The sequence below is a fragment of the Brassica napus genome, chromosome C9 (assembly GCF_020379485.1).
Source record: "Brassica napus cultivar Da-Ae chromosome C9, Da-Ae, whole genome shotgun sequence".
Classification (NCBI taxonomy): Eukaryota; Viridiplantae; Streptophyta; class Magnoliopsida; order Brassicales; family Brassicaceae; genus Brassica; species Brassica napus.
In genome coordinates, this window is record NC_063452.1 from 58502180 (window position 1) to 58510517 (window position 8338).

Below are 8338 nucleotides of genomic sequence, written 5' to 3' on the forward strand. Positions count from 1 at the left end.
TAATAATATTTTCCAAAAATTTGATATATTTCTAAAAATATTATAAAAATAAAGTGATTATCAGTAGAAAGTTACATAAGATAAAATAAATCTTCGTTTATCTAATTATTTTTTTCTGTAATTATCTTAGAAAAAATATAGATATAACTAAAATACGTTTATTACTGTTAAAATATATTTTTATCTTACTTAAGATTGTGTTTTAAAGGAATTATGGTTTTCTTAATATCAAATTATTTTTTGTTAACTTTATTTTTGTAGGAAATCGCATTATATATATTTTATTCTTCTGATTTCTTTTTTAAATTTATAAATGTTTTTATTATATATTTTATTTAAAAAATAAAACTTCTAATTAACATAAATTATTAAATAAAAAGGAATATCAATTTTACTAATGATAATTATATGCAATATTTTTAATTTATTAAGGATGACTCAGTAATTAATCATCCTAAGAACAGAAAAACTGATTTATCAAATAATATTATAGAGATAGAGGCATGAGCGATCAGGTCTTCGGATCGGCTTCTAGCCATTTTCTTTTGGGTTTGGGTCCTTCGGGTCCTAAACATTAAGACCCAATAGGTACTTAAAAATTTTTGGTCCGGTTTCGGATCGGTTCTTCTCGGGTCTGAGTCGGTTCGGGTCTATAACTAAAATACCCATAAAATACCCGTAATTGTTCAGGTGCGGGTCGGGTTAGAGTATCTAGGATATGAAAAGGACATGACCTACCCAACTCCTTCAAATTTGGTCGATATTTTATATATATATCTAAAATTTTACAAAATAACTTAAATGAAACTATTAATAACTAAAATAAAAAAAATTTAAATTCTAAACTTTACATTTTAAAGGTTCATATTACTTAAAAATGTTACAAAATAATAACAAATATTAGTAATAAAAGATATTTCAACTAAATTATAAAATAATATATATAAAATAGAACACAAAATATCATAGTTTTGGATATACAAGTTTTTAAGTTGGGTACAGATCGGTTTTTACCGGGTCGGATCTATTCGGATCGGTTCTTTACGGATCCGGGTCTATTCGGGTCGGTTCCTTTCGGTTCCAGTGCTTTTGGGTAAAAATAATTTAGACCCAAAAGATACTTATAAATTTTCGGTTCGATTTCACGTCGGGTATTTTCGGGTCAGTTCCAGTTGGGTTTCCGGGTCCAGGTTAAAATGTCCACGCCTGTTAAGCAAAACAATAAATTACATTATAAATATTGGAATTTTTCTATTTTAAATATATCTTATATTTTGTTATTACCATAAACATGTGAGATAGATATTAGAAGAAAAGTAAAACATGACAGTTGGTCATAATAAGTTTAATTTACTAAATTCGACCTCATAATGACCTTTTTACCAATTTGCTCCACTATATATATATAAGGGAATAGAAGAGTTTAAGATCAGGATTAACGCTGAAACCCCTTTTTTATTTTATTTTTATTTTTTTTATTTTTTTTTGTCTGAGTAATAAAAAAATTAAAAACCAACCAATTGTGGGCCGCCACGTGTCAGTGGGACCCGCAAACAGTTCAAAAACTCACCAAACAGCGTTCCTTATTTTGGCTTTCCTTTAACCGATTTTTCCCTTTTTTGTAGCCCCCACCCCCACCTAAAAACCCCACTAAAAACCACTTTTTCCCCTCCCGTTAAGGACTATGCTGTAAATACTATTAGTCTAAACCCTACTGTCGTTTCTATATATTGTAAATCTCTGTACAATATCAATATACAACATTCCATAATAATATACACGCTCTTAATACACACATATATTCGAATCTGTGTGGTGCGCATTGATTATATTTCTAAGGCTTTTCAAATATTCAGTTACCGTATTTTAACATTCTTTCCTTTAAATTCTGGATTGCTTTGGGTTATAAGGTTGGGATTTCCTTGTGGTGGATTCAAATTTTAAACGTGGAAAATGGCTAAGGAGTACAATGAGGCGTTGTTGGAGAAGCACTACCACGAGGGATGTCCTGGTTGCAAAGTGGAGAAGATGAAGGAGGTCCGTCGAGGATATCCTTACCTGGAGCTCTCCTTCATCTGGATCGTAATACTCTCCACATGTAAGTTTGTCTTCCTCTTCTTTCGTGGGCTATTAGTAACGATTCTAGGGCTGGGACTTCGGATATTCGGTTCGGGTTCGGATAAGATCCGATCGGGTCCGGGTTTTTCGGATAAATGAATTCTATACCCAATGGGTACTTAGTAAATTTCGGTTCGGGTTTCGGATCGGGTACTACCGGTTTCGGGTCGGTTCCGGGTACCCGTTTCTTATGTGAATTATATAAATATTTACAAAATAAAATAATTATATACCAGTTTTTTATTTATTTATTTTATTTTTTTAAAAAAAGTTAATAGAAATCGTATATATATTAGTAATATGTATTAAATACAACGAAGTTGAACTAGTCTAGTGGTATTGCAGTTGTTGCTTTGCCTATCCAACCCGGGTTCAACCCTCGAAAGATACAAATCTATGTTTTTTAAGCATAGAATTCGGGTTAAACGGGTACCCGTTCGGTTTCGGGTAAAAACCGGAACCGAACCGATACCCATGGATAATTAACACTAATACCCATCGGATAAATTGCCTAGAACCGAAACTGAACCGAACCGGTCCATTTCGGGTCGGTTCTGGTTCGGGTATTCGGTTATGGATAAAAATCCCAGGCCTAAACGATTCTCTAAGCAAGCCTCTCATATGAATTTTCTTGTATGTTGTGCAGCTCTCTTCCCATTTCTTCATTGTACCCCTTCCTCTATTACATGGTGAATCTTCTTAATTTCTTAAGATAGGCTGTCTTCCAAGACCGTTCTTTTGTTGTCTCTCTTACATGTCTCTATTTTTACAGATTGAAGACTTTGGTGTTGCCAAGACAGAGAAAGACATTGGATATTATGCTGGCTTTATAGGTGAGATTATAACTTGTAAGTTTGTGCATTGTTGTCTCTCAATTATCTCTACTGATTTGATGTCCTTTTTTGCGACTTACAAGCGTGCGCATTCATGTTTGGACGAGCACTGACATCAATTTTCTGGGGAATAATGGCTGATCGATATGGAAGAAAGCCTATCATTCTCTTGGGAACCATCACAATGTGAGTGTATTTTCTTTTTACTGTTTTTTATCTCCCGTTTTTTTTCTTACTAACTGGCTTGGGTGGCTGTTGTAGTGCTGTGTTCAATGCTCTGTTTGGCATGAGCACGAACATTTGGATGGCAATTGCGACTAGGTTTATGCTTGGCAGCTTTAACTGTCTTGTTGGAACCATGAAGGGTGACACTCTTAACTCTTAGCTATATATATATATATATATATATAATTTTTTATTTTTGTTTTTTGTTTTTCATACATTTGTCTGTTCTAATATTATAGTGTAAAATTTGTAGGCATATGCTTCCGAGATCTGCCGTGAAGAATACCAAGCGACGGCAATGTCAGCTGTCAGCACGGCTTGGGGAATTGGCCTCATCATTGGCCCAGTTCTAGGAGGATTTTTAGCACAGGTAAAGTTTGATCATATTATCTGTCTAAATACTTGAACCCTGTCCATCTCTCCTTCGGATCATTTTTTACTGTCTGATTAATGCACATTCATTGTTCTCAGCCTGCAGACAAATATCCGAGTGTCTTCTCCAAAGAATCCATCTTTGGCAGGTTGGTTTTATTAATATCTGTTTAGTGTAATGTGTATAATGGAATACTCATGGCACTGCAATGCAGGTTCCGTTATGCCTTGCCATGTTTTACGATATCAGCTTTCGCTCTGGTCGTGACAGCACTGTGCTGTTTCATTCCGGTAATCTATTATTCCTTCATTGTCTAGTCTTCCTTTCTAAAAAAAGATACTATTAATTATTACATTTCTTAAGAGTTCTCTAACGGATGTTCTATGTATCTTAGGAAACACTTCACAACCATGAGCTGGATAATAAGACTTCAGATGATGACTCAGTTGAAGCACTTGAAGCTGCATCTCTTGAAACAACCGGGATGCCAGGAAACAACAAAAGGGCTTCTCTGTTTAAGAACTGGCCCCTCATGTCATCTATCCTAGTCTATTGCGTTTTGTGTCTGCATGACACAGTGTATTCTGAGGTAATAAAAGAACTAGCATTAAGACTTTAGGCTTTTGCAATTATAGATCCTTCGCCACTTCATTAGCTGGCTTGTGCTCTTAGTCTGAACGAAAATATTAATCACTGTTGCAGATTTTTGCTTTGTGGGCAAATAGCCCTTGTAAGTACGGAGGTTTGGGATACTCAACGAATCAGGTCGGCACTGTTCTCACGATATCTGGTATGTCTTATCATTTCACTGCTCTTCTTCATGTCTTGTGCATCTGCTTTAACTTGATTTTTAGTACGTGAGTTAACCAAGCCATTTTGTTTTAGGTCTTGGCCTATTCTTTTTTCAGGTCCTCCTCTATCCATCAGCCGATAGACTGCTAGGACCTGTGCAGCTCGCCCGTTTAGCCGGGGCACTGATGATACCTGTTCAGTTGAGCTATCCTTTTATAGCTCAACTCTCAGGTGTCACTCAAAGCCTTCTTTTGAGCTCTGCTTCTATCTTAGTCAACGTCTTCAGCGTAGACGATTTTCTTCCTTTCTCCATTTCGCATGTTAATACATTGTTTGACACATTTGATTTATGTGTGTGTAGATCTCTGCCATAACCGGCATGGTGATTCTCCAAAACAGAGCCGTGGTATGATTCTTAAATTCATCTTTTCCAGTATTGTTTTCACTAATTAATAACTCTCTAACTCTTATGAAACAACAGGATCAGCACCAGAGAGGTGCTGCCAATGGACTTGCGATGACTTCCATGTCACTCTTCAAAACAGTTGGACCAGTTGGTGCTGGAATACTGTAAGTCATTTCTCCATTTAACACAAAATAGATAGGTTTTCATCATTTCATGTCTTAAACTCACTTAACTTGTTTTTTTGCTTGACAGTTTCTCTTGGACTGAAGGGAGAAAAGATGCTCCTTTCTTACCAGGACCCCACATGCTCTTCTTCTTTCTTAACCTGATGGTCATTGTAGGAGTATCTCTTACCTTCAAGCCTTTTCTGGTCACAGCTAGAAGGTGAACTTCAGTGAAAGTGGTGCTAGGAAGATGTACGGATTCGTGGTTGCGTCCTTTTAATTCTAGTTCGAAATAAACCTTAGGATTTCCAGTTTCTTTATTTCCTTGTCTTGTGTGATTGAAGTTATCGGTTTGCTACTGTAATCAGATTTCCTTCGGTTATCGTTTTAATATAAATTTCTTTTGTTTGTCGTCTCAATTTAAATTTTATTGCTTTTATTTCAACCAGACTTGCAAAGTGAACGAAAGCTTTCTTCGACAAAGTGATGATTTAAGATTATCTGCAATCGTTTGCGCCAAAAGAATAAGGAGAGGATTAATTGTCATAATCACGAAGAAAAAGTACACCATGAAGCTTGTGCCTGCTATTAAAGTCTCTCTAAAATCGTAAAAGGCACATCTCCCTAGATAGTTCCTAGAGAAATTTGGATACATAACCATAATAAGGCACCACAAAATTAAGTTTGTAGAGGCTATGGTTTCTTACACCAAAAAAAAACTTATTCGAATCTTTTATATATCTTTAAAATATAGATTATTTTTGTATATATTTTGAATTGAATATGTACATTTATAATAAGATTATGTTTTATTCTATTTATGAAAACTAGAATGATATTATTATCAATCTTTTTTTCTTCCATCTCTTTTTCTCTCTCCCATATGTCGTTCTTTCTCTCCATCCTTAGTTTTACTCTCTCTAATATATAATGTTCAAATAATATATTGTTGTAATTTTAATCTATTTTACGAAACATACGATAGAATCGTAAGTACTCTCTCTCTCTCGTTTTTTTCTTTATCATCCCATCCTTTTTCATACTTCTATTTCTATTTGTCATCCTCTTTTTTTTTCCTATATTTTTACATATACACCGTACTATTTCATATATACCATACATTTCCCCATTTTCATCTCTCCTTATTCTTCTTTTTAATTCCCTATATATGTTTAGCTACTATACTCCCTTTGTTTCCAATTGTAGGTAGTTTTAGTAAAAAAAAAATTATTTCACAATATAAGTAGTTTACATATTTCGATGCACCTTTTTAATTTATTGGATATTATGTGACCATTGAAATAATGTTAGATTTTTTATAAATGGTTGAATTTATTGATTAAATGATATAGATATTTTAAAATAACAACTTTCTTAATATTAGTGTTTTTAGGTAAAACTACTTATATCTTAAAACAGAAGGAGTAATAATTAGTCAAAAAATATAGAATAGTAAATTTTTGTTCTTTGGAATATATCAGTCAAATATGTTCTTTCACATAATATAATATACACTAAACATTAGTCACACGAATAAATAGGTACTTTCATATTGTCTACTACTTAAGCTGCATTGAACTCTATAAATAAATAATATTATAAAAATGATATTATAATTTGTTATAACATCATGGTTAAAACGATATTCTATATCGCCGTTGTAAATAGAATGGCATATAACTGTAGTGTGTAATATACGCACGCTCACTCACCGCAAAAGTCTGTAATGTCTATTTATGTGGCAAAGTGACACATTTTTCGAGGCATGGCTATATGGTTAATCTTTTCTCTGCTATGGTTATACACCAAATCCACCCTAGTTTCTATCTACTTGGTTTCAGCTTCTGGTTTTTACTTTTAAGTGTGTTTTTTTAATTAATTTTTTCAAAGTAAAACCATCTTTTTGTTACTTGCTTTCTTAAATTTAAATAAAGACTGAAATGTTTTACAAGCCTTTGGAAACTAACCAGAAAACTTAATTAAGAAAATCCCTTTGTAAAGTTAAGGGAATAATCGATGATGAAGTTATAGACGGTGGAGGAAAGTCGAAGGCGATGAAGGTAGTCAATCCAAACGAATCCATCTCTGCATCATTTGTGAGGATCGAGTCGGATTAGTTTCTCTGGAGCTTTGAATCTTGTTCCTCAGTTGATGATCCATCAGCTTGAAGATCTGATCCGAAGAACTGAAGGTATTTGCATGCAGGCGGCCATTTCTCTCATTCAAGAGCCAATACATAGTTGCTTGCCAAGCGAGGATGGTCAAATTTCTTTCCGAATTTGGTGGAGGGAGAGTTCAGAGTTGTCATCTGTGCAAAACTGTCAGTCCATGCTCGTTGATGTATTAGTCGAAGTCTTCTAATCACCATCTTCCATAGATCATAACTGTACATACAATAGAAATAGAGGTGATCCCTTGATTCTCGTGTGGGGTTGCAGAGAAGGCAGCAATCGTCTGTTTGGATCCCCAACCTGATCAGTCTATCACGCGTTGGAATTCTTTCTTGAATCACTAACCATGAATGGAAACTATGACCTAGAATTGCTCTGGAGAACCAAACAGCATAAGCCTATATGACATCTGGTTGGGGTTCACTAAGGTAATCGTAAAAAGCTCTCGTTTTGAATATGCTTGATGTCTGACCATTTATCTCCCATTCATAATAATAATCTTGATTACTTTCGAACTGAATGGTTGTTAAGTAGGCATAGAGCTGCAGTTGAGGCTCAGATCGAGCTGGAGGAAGGCCTCCAAGTTCCATTAGAATACAAAGAAGAGACTGTGGCAAGTTGATGATACATAATCTAGAGCTGGACCCAGAGAGATAGTGTGAAGATCGCTAAAAGGTGACCAATTGTCAGTCCAGAACCTTGCTAATTCCCCATTCTGAAGCTGAAGCTTAATCAAGGGGAAAACAAGATGCTTGAGTTTTAGAAGCTTGTTGACTAGACGTGAGAAAGATTTTCGTGGAGGCGTGGTCGAATAATTATGCAGAGAGCCTTTGAGTATCACCTTCTTAAATCATTGGACCCAAGCTGAGCCAGGTCAAAAAAAAAATAACAATATTAGACAAAGATTGCATGCCTTATTCCATGATAGTAGGTCTTTAATTCCAAGCCCTACTTACCTTTTAGTATACCAATGTTTCCCAGGAGACTCTAGCTGAGTTATGACCTTCAATATTACCCTTCCACATGAGTATGCTACATAGAGAGTTGATTTGAGAGATGCAAGATTTCGACAATATGAAAGCCGAACACCCAAACGTTATGATTCCATATATCACATTAATCATGAGTAGTCTTCCCGAGAAAGAGAGAGACTTTACTGACCAAGAGGAGAACCGAAATTTTATTTGGTGTAATAGTGGCTCATAGTTAGTAAGATACATCATCCTGGAGTTGAGTGGAACACCTAAGTATCGGAA

General features: G+C 34.8%; 1 long non-coding RNA gene across 1 annotated transcript; it reads left to right on the plus strand.

The window, feature by feature from the left end:
* Positions 1-288: 288 nt before the first annotated feature.
* Positions 289-8100, plus strand: LOC125593119. Its single transcript, XR_007329050.1, has 2 exons — positions 289-7510; positions 7617-8100. It is a non-coding gene; the product is annotated as an uncharacterized LOC125593119 (long non-coding RNA).
* The last annotated feature ends 238 nt before the right edge of the window (positions 8101-8338 follow it).